The 13,103-nt window shown below is 33.7% G+C and overlaps 1 protein-coding gene across 14 annotated transcripts in view; it reads left to right on the top strand.

The window, feature by feature from the left end:
* The window catches only part of LOC123527108 (G-protein coupled receptor dmsr-1-like), a 442,014-nt gene that overhangs the window by 289,283 nt on the left and 139,628 nt on the right, over nucleotides 1–13,103 (top strand). For all 14 annotated transcript variants that reach the window (XM_053523130.1, XM_053523126.1, XM_053523120.1 and 11 more), the window contains one exon: nucleotides 11,840–11,904. The gene's annotated coding sequence lies outside the window, so the exon portion shown is untranslated. The remainder of the gene's footprint in view (nucleotides 1–11,839; nucleotides 11,905–13,103) is intronic.

Raw genomic sequence — 13,103 nt, 5'->3', positions numbered from 1 at the left:
AGTTATATAATAGAGCGGTAATACACTTAATTGGAAAACTTAGATTCGATCATTAGGTGCCCAACATATTTGATATTATTAAAATACGGTCTCGTTAACGTCCCGTCGCACAATAGATATGTGAGCCATGGAATCGTGCTTTCCTAATTAATTCGCTGGTATACATTAAAGACATATTAGAATCGAAACAATACGTAGCAGAAACGTGTTTTAACATAATTTATTTAAACACAAACATTCCGAGTGAGTTATGTGCCGCGTAGAATAATTCACTCGGGTTACACCCTCATTAAATCATTTCATATGCCTTAAGATTTTTTTGTCGTGTTTAACGACATTAATACATAGATCTGATTATATCCTACATAATTTCGTAACTAAATTAAGCATTTGGAGCAAACAGACTCTTTCAATGTTAAGTATCATATTTTCATTCAATAGAAGACACTCATTTATCCTGGTACGTCCTTTTGTCTGTAACTCCCCGATTTGATCAAAGGATTTGTTTAATACGAAGTGTCACTGTGATGATATCCACTAAAATGCACGTATAAGTTATTAAACATATTCTGTCAGGTCAGAATGTTATTTTCAAATGTCTTCAGCTATCACACAATTACCCATCTGATAAGGAATATGTCTCATTGCCTATCCAGCAGCTGAAGACAATGATGTCCCTTGCGTATCACTTATGTCCTGATAGTACACAAACTTTCCTAAAGCTTAATATATAATCTCGCTTGCACTGTAAAACGGACAAGCTGCCAGGCAAAGACTTGTTTAGCAGCAAGTCAGTTTTTAGTATAAACGAAAAGAAATTTACACAAAATATAAGTTTTTGTATCACATGTTGACATTATGGAAGAGAATTATAACCATTTCATAATTTTGGTATTACACTAATGTAATAACATTTTGACATTATAAACTGGTCGAATTGATTTTGAAAACGTGAGCAAATTTTAAAGAATATTACAAATTCTATGTCTTTCTTGAACGATTTTATTAAACAGGTTGAATGCTAGACAGAGCCTTGTATTTTACTATATTAATGAATTTCGTTTAATGAATTCAATATGAAAAGATTCTCTTGTAATATCCTATGTTGACTTATAGTATTTTTAGCCATGATCTAGGTCCAGGCATTAATCTTATAATCATTTACTCTGGAATGCAAAATAACTATTTGTATATAAAACTACAATTTGATGAAATCAGTTAGACTGAAATTCTTTCAATTAAGACATTTTAGTAGCAAGTACCGTTATCACAAGTCCTATCTATCTGTTATCAAGTTCTGTATTTTAACGATGCTTCTACATTATTTTAATGTCTGGGAGTGTCATAGTCAATTATAATTTGCAAATATATTTCATATTTAAAGGAATTTTTATCGTTAGTAATTTAGTAGCAAACTGAGACAGTACATTTTCAGTTATTATTTATTTATCAATGGTGAAGTCAGTGCAAAATAGAGAACGATCCCTGTTGATTTCATTCAAACATAGTTTATTACATTGGACGACATATAAAGTGCATATTGGCCATACATTAATGTTATTGTTCATTTAAACTGCTCTAGCGGGACAGATACGTTATGTTTAATGTGGAATGCAGATTCTATTGACAATCCAACACGGCACTACCCTATACAAAACAAACCAACAAGGCAATCAATTACCTCACTGTACCGAATATATAGAAACCCGAACGATACCATTAACGCCATGTTATATGGTCGATCATATATACATAGTAAGGACTGTTGACTGTAAGAAAAACTGTTATGTTACGGATTCTACCAGAGAAAAGTTCCAATAAAACTACCTTCGCATTCATGTGCAAACTCATCTGTTTTTAGCACATTTTGACAAAATATAAGCTTTTCCGGTTTCACTTCATATATGTGATAATGTAATATCAAACTTAATAGAAAAATTGGAAACTACATAGGTCGTTCAACACAACAAAAACGAAAATGTTGCAAGCTCGGTTTGATTGAGCCAGTTCATGGAAGGTAGTGGAACTGAATGCTACCGTCCACGCCCTCTAGCCCGGGAAGCCGAAGATAAATTACAATTATAAACAATATGAACTGTTCTTAAAAGCTTCAATCATTTACAGTCCCAATGTACAGAACAAAATCCGTATTGTAAGATTTAGTTCACATACGAATAAGGTTTGGATTATTTATAATTGAATATGATCATTATCCGGATGTGGCATAATAAAAATTATAATAATGATGTTTTGGCTTCAAATTTCTGTTTCTTGGTAGTTATTTTTCATGTATTCATTTCTGAAGAAAATGTTTTGTGTTATTTAACTTGTTGTACAAAGTTATGTTCTCCGTGATTGATTTGATAGAAGACATTGTGCCATTCTTCCTCCACCTCTGATTCATGTGAAGAAGTTGGCAGTTACTAAGTCTTGGCAATGCGGAGAACAGGTTTGTACTGGTATAGAATCAAGGAACACTGGTTAGATTAACTGCCCACCATTACATATTTGAAATACTGTTGAAAACGGTGTTAACCCCAAAAACATAAAAAAAAAAACATAAGAAAAAAAAAAACAAGCGGACGCAACTAAAACCCGTTCGAAACGGTCATGACTATTTCTCGACTCAAACGGTGTTGTTATATGTCAAAGTATTCTGACAAATATTACTATTTAGTAAACCTCGTTTAACGTTTCTAAAACTACTATACCTGTCCGAAGGACCGAGGGTTAATCGATTTGACTATTGACCAGCAAGCATGACATCGGAAATAAATTTCATTTTTTTCTTGTACATTTTTATTTTAGCCCAACTTTCCTGTGGTGAATTACAAATCGGGACCTCCGCGGCTGAGTTCGACGCACTTGCTCCTCACCGATGTGGGTTCGTACCTCAATCGGAGCGTTGAATTCTTCACATGAGGGAGCCATCCAGCAGGTTTACGGAAGGTCGTTGGTTCTATCCAGGTGTCCGCCCGTGATGAAATAATGCACGGAGGGGCACCTGGGGTCTTCCACAACCATCAAAGCTGGAAAGTCGCCATATGACCTATACTATGGTGCGACCACAACAAAATAAAATGAATTAAAATTCGTAATTAACACAAATAATTGATCGTTGGTCTATTCATAGTATACATAAATTGAATGACATGCCGGTCAACAGTATAAACTATTGACCGAGGGTCAATACTCCGGCCAATAATTGTGATTAATGATAAGTGTTTTAACTACCAAGTGTTATATTATATGAGGTCAGAAATAGTTGTCATCAGGTTATGACTTTAATCAGAAAAATTTAGTGCAAGAAATATTGCACAGTCAGCAGCACAATCTATTGGATTGGCGACTTATACATCAAAGAATCATTTAATAATAGTTCCTATTCCGTGTTTAAATATAAGACATTCTCATTTTTTTAGAACAACAATACTGCAGAAAATCTTAATTTGTCATCTTGCTACGTTAGACATCAAAAAGCGCTTACGTTACTAAACCTTCGTCTTGGCAATAAAACTGCTCTCGTGATACATTTTAATATCATATTGCCAGTAAGAGTATTGTCAAAAGTCTCTTTTGTGTACAATAAAGTAGCAGTTTGACATTTCATAAGTAGCCTGTCTGTCGCCGTTTGACTGTAATCTCTATTTACTGTAAGATTTAAACATAAATAATCAGAATAGTGATATAAATACGGACACAAAACGGTAAGAATATTATTCAATTTATATAACGTCTCGAATCACACCATGTTTTTTTTTTAAATCTGGAAGATATCGGCATTATACAACGTATGATTTAAAGTCGGTTTAAGTGTTACTTCTTTCTAATGCCATCTAGGTACATAATGTACTCCTAATGACATCTTGGTACATATGTACTCAAAGAAGACATATCCTATATTTCAAAGATAATATCAATGCAATATTAGAGTCTTTGTTCATTAAAAGCTTCCTGAACTGCGTGTTTCGCACTGCGTTTATTAAAAAAAAAAAGATGTTTATACAATGTGCACAATAACACAGTGACATTTTCATCTTCACACCATTATGGAGTTAACGGTTTTCAAGACACTTAATCATATACTTCTTAAAATGAAACTGCAATAAGGATGTTAGTTCTGAACGACTTTTTCAAATAAGTTCCAAATGCTTATCACTTGGAAGTAAGTTATTGCTAACATATTGCACATTAAAGCCACTTTGAAAGTTGTATCATAATGAATGATATTGCATAATGTATTATATTCATAAAGTGTTCTTTATAAGCCTTCTGTAATATGATGCATTTGGTTTTATTTGATTCAGTAATTCCGCTGCTGTATGCATTAGTATGTAGTTCAAATAAAAAAAAAAATATTTGTCATAATAAGTCGGGTCGTTTTTCATATCACAGCCTTTAAATGCTATAAATATGTGATTGTTCCTCTCTCAAGCTGTCTGGTGTTATACGAGGAATGGAAAATGGGATATCAGTTACTGTTCAAAACGACGTAGAGATACTAACACATGTTTACAGAAACAAGACATAGAGAATACATCTATTAATTTTTTACTGGACTGTCTTTCACCGAGTAAGCACCAGATGCAGCATAGTTTAAGATTATCTTGTTAAAGAGTGAAAGATATTTCAATCTTACAATGTCTTGAAACAAACAATTCCTTTTTTCCAGTAGCTTCAATGATTTCCACTAAATTTCGCATTTCCGTATCAGTCGAAAATATATGTGTGAATATTTATTGTGGAACTTCGTATAAGTTTCAGCAATCAACTGAAATAAACTCAACTTTAAAAGAAATGGAATAAAATTGATTACTCGGCTTAGAAAGAAGTCCTACGATGAACTTTCAGTTCCATTTTATACTGTAACACTGCTATACTCGCTAGTCTTGTAGCCGTGGAACAACCGTTGAGAACAATTGTCATCCTTGGGTAGTGCTGCAAACATGAAATTATAAACCAGTCATTAAATCCTCCCACGTGTTGTTGAAATGACATTGCGTAATGTCATGGAATTATACGTTTTCGTACATTTTTTCGCAATTGTCTGAAATCCAAATTTACTAGTTATGTCAAATGTGCGCTTGAAAGCCTTAACATCGAATATAAAGGATTTATAAGCGTCTTAAATCCAAACACTCTATCAAATGTGTTACTTCCAATATTTGTCAGCATTTTTGTATATGTCAGGCGATCCAGAGCACTATTTTAGATACAGTGTTTACATTTAAACCTGAGTTACCCATTTACTTGGACAGGCGTTTGTACTCGATGAATCAGAGTACATTTTGCAAATGGACTTACGATTGGGAAAAGTAAGCGGTATATCGAAAATAAGAAAAAAATCTTTCTCTTGGCGATTTAAGGTCTGCTCATGAAAATATAAAAAACGATAAATCTTTAATCCTTTTTAAAAGTTACAACGTATGTTTAAGCGTAATTATCACAAAGGAAAAAAGAAAAAAAATGTTCACACAAAGTTGTATTGTCTTCAAAAGTATTCAAACAGATACCATAATTTAAATGAGAGAAGTTTTTCGGTAAAAATATATCACAAAGTTTCTTTCAAGAATAATACAGTTTAAATGAAGTAAAGCGAAACATTTTATAGAAAGTCACAAAATTCTTACACACAGCAAAAAATATCACTTGGAAACGTAACATAGTTGATTAAATAACAATTAAATATGGAAAATCCTTTAAGTCTACAAAAGTTGAAACAGAAGGAATGAATAATAGAAACCAGCTTTTGTATAGCAAAATTGTAAAACATGTTGTCTTAATTTTTGGAATTCTGATCATACATTTGTTGAAATATATCAAATAAAACATCCAATTTGTTTAAACGGTACACCTGAGAGTTATTAACCTTTGTTATCTGTCTGCATAAATATCGGAAATGATTACATTTAATTAAATTGACGAATGATAATCCAGTTTAAAGATCTTTTGCAGATAACAAATCCCCCAATTATAATTTTGTCTGTCTTGTCCGCAAAATGCATAAATAAACAAACAACATTGCTACTCAGATGAATAAATTTGGCTTTAGAAAACCACTAATACCTATATGTTGACGCACATATGACGGAAGATATTATATACTCGTAGAATCACAAGCGATCGGAGACCTTGAAATGTGCGCAGTTTCAATCAATGACCGGATGAATAGAAACAGACTGAAAATGAACACTTCCAAAACTACATTTATTATGTTTGGTAGCAGACCTCAATTGAACAAATGTTTTACAAATTCCATTAACATTGCTGGTGATGATTTCAAACGTGAAAGCACAATTAGATACCTCGGTGCATTTCTTGACGAAAACTTTAAAGATCGTGTAAATCGTAAATGTCATACAGCAATGTTGAATTATCTACGAATTAGGGAACATCCGTAAATATTTAACAAAAGCAGCCACTGAAATTTTAGTTTTGTCTCTAGTTATTTCACATAAACGATAGATCTTTATTGTTGGTAAGACTCTATGGGTAGGGTAGTGTGTAGTATTTCTATCTTAAATAGTATATGATGGCGCCACTAACCGGGGGCTTTGAACCTCTATATGCAGCTCGTCTGGGCGTACCATTTGATGCTTTAAGCACTGGTATTCGCAATAGGGGTAAAATGACCTCAAAGTGAGGTGTGCGGTCATGACTGTTTGTTACAATAAGGCTGTTATTATTGTCATTATTAATATTGTTATAATAATAATTATTATTATTATGTACAACCCATTGAACATATCATTGTATAAAAATAGGCGTTAAATCAAATTATTCAGTTTCAGTTTACCAATTTAGCCAAAGGACAGGAAAGCTTGAAACGTAAAATGATTATATCTTCAAATAAATTGAACTGATGGGAGAAAACTAGAATACTATAATTCAAGCTTCTTATACAAAACATCATAACATCAAAACAGTTCTGCCCATAAAATATATCCCTTTAAGCCGGAAATACCTTCGTCCCAGCTTAGATTTCATTAGGTTCGACTCTTTTAATAAACCCTTACCTGTTAAACCGCATAAACATTATCACTTATGAAAAGATCCTTTGGAAGCATAGAACGCAACCGAGCAATATATTAGCAGACTTAGTTAAATTGATTGAGTCTGTTCGTGAGAGGTAATGGAATGTGCAACATCCCTCCTTACGCCACCTTAGGCCGGCATAATTGTAAAAAATGACAGTATTTTATGATCCCAAAGAACCAGAAAATATAACAACACTGAGTGTGCTTACTGACATATAATCACTGCCACTCACTTCTTTTGGCTCGTAACCACGATTGGGTGTAGAATTATTTTATGTCAGGCAGTCATCTATAGATCTTACGGACTTTCAGCAGTTATACCTTGGTTTCCGCCCTTGTCTGAAATAATGCATGGATGAGCACATGTGGTCTTTCACCACCATCAAAAACTGAAAAGCCGCCAAATAATTGTGTCGATGTGACGTTTATCCCTGAAAAATACATCGGAATTAATACACTGCTCAAGGTTAGAAAACGTTTTTTAATTCAGTTTAACAACTGGAAAATACAACGCACATCAGAATTTTAAATTGAATAATAAAAGTAGTTCAATAGAACATTTTTGCGTAGACAGGTTACAATCGTAACAATAATTTTGCACAAGAAAGAACAAAATAATATCATAGTCTAGAGGCTACAGGTAGTCAAGTCTGTGTTTCTTCATTTTTCCCTTCCATGCAAAATGTCAAGGTCTTGGTCTGGCATTTAGCCCAAGGCTCAGTTGTTACGATCAACCTAGACCTATACGTCATATATAATGACAGATATGCATTATAATTTCAAAAATGAATAATGAACAAGGCGAAACTCTTGCCACATCAAGAAACAGTCGATTGTCTACAGATTATTTTCGTGACATTTCGAAAATCACCAGTTCATATTTCATCAGATTCATATTACTTAATCTGTAGATAGTATATGGTATGGTAAGTGAGTGAGTTAGTTGGGTTTTACGGCGAATCGGCACAAAATGGTCATACATCGCCGAGGAGAATATGGTATGGTGGATTTTGAAACTATTAAATCATGTTTTAAATCAATATTTGTATATCAATATTTCCATGATTTCGGCTTTTTTGAAGATTACTAGTTATTATAGTTTTCTAAAGCCCGTGGTATATGTATGGACGTTACGTAACATATTATTCATGATTTTTCTTCCAATTTGGCACATATATACAAATCAATATTGGCTTCTCTTGAAATATTTTGTTGTTTCCAAATGTCAGCGAAAATATCTGCTAAGTAAGTCTGATACATTATCTGATACATGATCCAATTTTCTCCAAGTGTGCTCAGGGGTGCTGTAAACATTGCTATCTGTTCACACAGATCGCTGGATCGTGAGGTTTATCCAATTATCCGGTGACAGATACAGCAAGGTAGAGAAATTTCTGAAATCACATATTTTCTTAATTCGTTTCTTTGTCAGGCTTGTCAGTCATATACTTGAATTAGGAAGCACTTGTTTTATCGAATAATTCCCCTTGACTGTACAGACAGCTTATTAAAAGTATAAAAAGATACATCCAATATCAAACGATTGCTTGACATGCAAAATTGCATGTACCTGCCAGTGTTCAATTTGGAGTACAATTATATATGATTTTACTTCTTGGTTAGATTACGTATTTATTGAATACATAGGGATGTACTACATAATAAAATATTTTGCCTTTAACAAATATCACGAAACCGTCAGGGAAGATGTTGTACGTTTCTAAATATTTTCAAATTATCTTATATCTAAAATAGTTAATGATTGTTGAAAGGCAGTCGTTAAATCATTATCTACCATCTTTTGAAAAACATGTAACACGCAATTTGATAAAACAAGGAAGAGTATCCAACAGGTGAAGCCACTTTACAAAAAACACAGCCACAAGACTGGTATACAAAGACAAACACACATGTACACATGCACAGACAAAGTAAACACACGAGGACAAAACGAACAAATAAAGGAACATCGTCTTGGAATGTCAGCGGCAAAACCACCATCATTATCTTTTTAAAGCACAGCTTCTTTTGTGTGTTTGTAATCATCAATAAAGAAAGTACGAGAACGTTCCGAAATTTATCAAACTAGTTTCATCGCTTTGAATTTTTGACATAACGACGAGGCAAAGAAACTGGGCCTCGAAATACTTACAATGTTAAAAAACAAAAGAATGCGAAACAGATGTACCAGTCTAACGTTGTGATTAGGGAGATGTAACGACAGAACATCATTGATCGAAATGAGTCACCATATCAAAAATATTATTATATATTGTAATAAAGTGGCAACCGCTCACGTCTGTTATTGGTGTTTTTCAATGTAAATAGTTTTTTATTGTAAATAGCTTTTTCGCAAGTGTATTATTTCTAATTTCAACGTGTCGAGAAACATATAATAAAGCACACATTATTAAAACTATTCTTCGTCTGGCTTGTCAACTATATATTAAACTTAGTAGGCAAAAACATTCAATGCTACTTTCATGGGAATCCGAAATAAATGCAATTTATCTTTCTCATCCTTGCAATGTCAGTTACAATTCATATTCAAACAAAATGACTGTAAACATGATAGCGCTATATAATCCCGCCAGTATTCATTGTCCTTTATATATGTTTATTTTTATGTAAAATAAAAGACTATCTAAAAAAAAAGAGAGGTTCAATTTCCAAGGAATAACAGCAGTAGACTTCTGAGGTTTTTCAATAATTTTAATTCTTCACTGCAAGCGCTTTCAATTGTGCAGATCTTCAGGCAGTTTACATTTTGAAATAACACAATGACGTAACGTCATAACAAAAAATTACGGGAAACGTCGTAGATAGACGTTGCGGCAAACTTCAAGAAAAAAGTGTATAATACATTCAAGAATACCCTGTGTACATGCACACAAAACTTGGCAGAAACAGATACTGTACCATTCAAAAATGGGAGTTATTAAGTGTTGTTAAAACATATACTAGTATATGCTCGATATATAAGTTAAGGAATAACATTTAGATAACAGAATTAAAAGTTTATCTTAAAAATCAATTATGGATACTGTAAAAAGAAAGAATTACTCAAATTACCCACTTATTTTTTACTTATTATTTATATTCAAAACATGTTTGCAGCTAAAACGCAAAGTTGACCTTTTGCTGCGACAGAGCGCCAATTACTTATGAAGTATCGATGCGTTTTAGCTTTGACCTATGACTATGTTATACTATCTTTCATTGAAATATGTTCCTGTAATGAACATGCATATACACAATATTCCGAGTTAGACTTTACCTCTCGAGTATGCCTTGTCAAAACAGTCGATAGGTATCACAACAAACAATAAACGCAATTATTGCTTTAATTCGCCCACCTTCACCTTACCTCGAAGATCTGACTTTGAATACATGCATGTCACACTAAATCATAATTGTGCTTGGTAAAAATAATACAACAGTTTACAAGGATGCTAGAGAACAAGTTAAATGAATTTCTATCGAACGGGCCTAGTAAAGAATGTCTGTTGTTTGCTTCAGTGGCCGCTAAAAGCGACCGCATGCTCCTATTTGAGAAGGATCCATGGAACGCATCTTTAAAAGATATGCTTATTTTTTATCCCTAGTGCAGTCAGTAAGAGGTCCAATGTCTGCATGTGAACAATATGAAATCTCACCATGATGAAACAACAATCAACCGCTCTCTGAGCATAATTGAAAGAGTACATTATAATAATGCTACAGATCAAGACTGATGAAATGAAGATCTGTGTATCGTATAATGAAACGAAGTCGTTTATAAGTATTTTTACTTTCTGCTCTAACGACTCTTTGAAGAAGCCGTGTACCCCCATAGGAACTAATTTAGGAGAAGAGGGAATGTCTCTATATTGATGCTACTTACCAAGCCTGGTGAAAATCGATTAAACGGTTCATGAGAAGTCGAATAAATGTTTCCTACGTTAAACTCTAGTGGTCCCTAGAAGTAACAGAAATTCCTTACTTGAATAAAAGTGATTGTCGGCGGACGTTGGCCTATACGCCTATACTAACAGCTCACCCTGAACAAAGCTCAGTTGAACTGAAAAGGCACAAGTATGGAGTGATTTGCAGTCGGACACCTAGACAAATTGAAAATTTTGTAAATGAGTGAAGCTCGAACAGATATACTCTCATGATATATTTCATGAAATGCATCCGAAAATTATAATCTTAACAATTGATATATTTTGACACAAACCATCATTCATATGTAGTCAATGAAATAATATCAGACAGAATGGTATATTAACTACATAAGGAGTCACACACAATCAAAGTTCCTATTCATTTCGTTCAAACATACGAAGCTTGAACAATTTCAGGAATAAATGAACAAACTTCTAAAGGCAAAACAGTCTATTCAAGATAGATGCAATAAGTGACCTTATCACTTGCCAAATTAACTTTAGTTGTCTAATGATTCCAAGGATATGGATGACGGACAAACGTATTAATCTTTACAGTGCAGTGTACATTTAGACAGCTTTATCATGTTTTAATGAGTTATTTCCATCAATTTCAATTAAAGACGTGACAGTATTGTTGCATGACGTTCTTAATGGCATTCTTTCTTACATTAACACTTCTTTTCAAGAAACTATTTATAAATTATATTGTTGGCTTCTTAAGTATCGTATCTATGCTTTTTAATGGTATCTTTGTTTCTTCGTACTTATTTCACATTTAAAAAAAAGTACAGTCTAAATATGCTCGTTTTAAAAAAGTAAGGATTTGCTCATCATTGTTCTCATAAAGTAAAACCGATGTAAATTTATTTTCAGGTTGTTGAATGAAAAAAAGAACATGTAAAGTTTCAAAATTAAAGCAATGGAAAGTCATCGAGAAGGTAATTCTTATTGTTTAAAGGTCATGTTCCATAGATGTGTTTCTAGATTGTTGATGAAGTGATTATCGTTCAACAATTCCTTACTATCTGTCAAATATTGTTGTTTCGTTTAATGTTAATTAACGTGTAACTCGGACTGTGCAATATTTGTTTGACCTTAGGCGTTCAAAGACCCATAAAGTACACTGATGAGAAAAAGAAACGCATCATTCAAACGCATTGTACAATATTTTATTAATCGTGATTCAAAATAAGAAAAGAGCAATTCCATTCGCAAATCTGATGCGCATGTGACCACCTCTTCCTGCAAACACAGCAACAAGATGTCGCCCCATGGACCCGCCCTAGTCCGGTGAGCACGCCGGCCAAGGCAAAACGTCAATGTTGCTTGTCTGTAAAAAAAATCCTGTGACACGTGCAACGTGAGGTCGCGTGTTGTCATGCTGAAAGATCAAGCATTGACGTTGACGGTATAAAGGGACAATCACAGGATTTAATACCTGGTCGATGTAACGGATTTCTCACTGTATGTCGACTTATAGGCCATTCTTGGTTACCTAACAATAAACGTGATGTGGATCAAGCCGTCACAAATATGTCAAATGGCGTTGACGTATGCTATTCTCAGGCCGTACTGATGTTACCCGCGGTCTACCCGAACGAGACCTAGCGACAAGCGCTTTAGTGTCGCAGTATTGTCAAATGAGTGACGTTAAAACGTCTAGCGACTTGTTTTTGCGTTAGCCCACATCCGTGCATGGCCAAAAGTCGGACCCTCTCTTCGACATTTAGCCTCGGCATTATCAAGAACTTATGAATTTTCATAAAAAATGAAAATATGGTCGTTTGTCGACTAACACATGTACCTATAAAACCACATCGTTGACACTCACGGGCTGCACGAGGAAAACATTGGAAGGTACATGAATTTAACAATGGGTGAATAAACCGTACGAGTTTCGGTTGGCTGTGTTTGTCGGTCAGAGAACATGTATATGTCTGATATTGCCCAACTAATTTAAACCATTTAACGAAAATAACGCCAACTTTCGATGGGGCGAGTCTTTATCTCGTGAGTATATCACACCGTTATAGCTCTAATATGTAAAGGTAATTTTATAAAATCAAGCACTAGTGTTGTTCAATACGAAAGTCAAGTTTGACCAATAACGATTGTTTATTTACATTTAAATGACCTT

Source organism: Mercenaria mercenaria, chromosome 14 (genome assembly GCF_021730395.1).
Source record: "Mercenaria mercenaria strain notata chromosome 14, MADL_Memer_1, whole genome shotgun sequence".
NCBI classification, from domain to species: domain Eukaryota; kingdom Metazoa; phylum Mollusca; class Bivalvia; order Venerida; family Veneridae; genus Mercenaria; species Mercenaria mercenaria.
This window is presented reverse-complemented; position numbering and strand designations above follow the sequence as displayed.